We start from the raw sequence: 520 nt of genomic DNA, 5'->3' as shown, positions 1-520 counted from the left end.
AGAAGAGGTGGGGGGAAGGGAAGAAAGAACCCTGCCAGGCCCAGGACTCGAACCACAGTCAGCCATGTGAGAATCAGCTCTTTCAACCACCATGCCACCTGACCTGGTGGCTAAATAAGTAAGTCTTGGGACCAGCAGGTGGCATGGTGGTTAAGGTACTGGACACTCCCACACGGCCAACCACAGTTTGAGTCCTGGACCTGGTGGCTTGCTTTCTCAACTTTCTCTCTCTCATCAAATTAAAATAAATGAATAAATAAAATGAAGTAATTCTTTAAAAAAAAAAAGTAAGTCTTGGGGACCAGCAGGTGGCATGGTGGTTAAGGTACTGGACACTCCCACACGGCCAACCACAGTTTGAGTCCTGGACCTGGTGGCTTGCTTTCTCACTTTCTTTCTCTCTCTCTGTCTCTCTCTGGTCAAATTAAAATAACAAATGAATAAATAAATAAAATTAAATAATTTAAAAAATAAGTAATTCTTAAAAAAAAAGAAAAAAAAAACTATAGATAGAAAGATT

Source organism: Tupaia chinensis, unplaced genomic scaffold, assembly GCF_000334495.1.
Source record: "Tupaia chinensis unplaced genomic scaffold, TupChi_1.0 Scaffold000023_1, whole genome shotgun sequence".
In the NCBI taxonomy this organism is placed as follows: domain Eukaryota; kingdom Metazoa; phylum Chordata; class Mammalia; order Scandentia; family Tupaiidae; genus Tupaia; species Tupaia belangeri.
The sequence above is the reverse complement of the archived record's forward strand: the minus strand, read 5'-3'. Positions refer to the sequence as shown.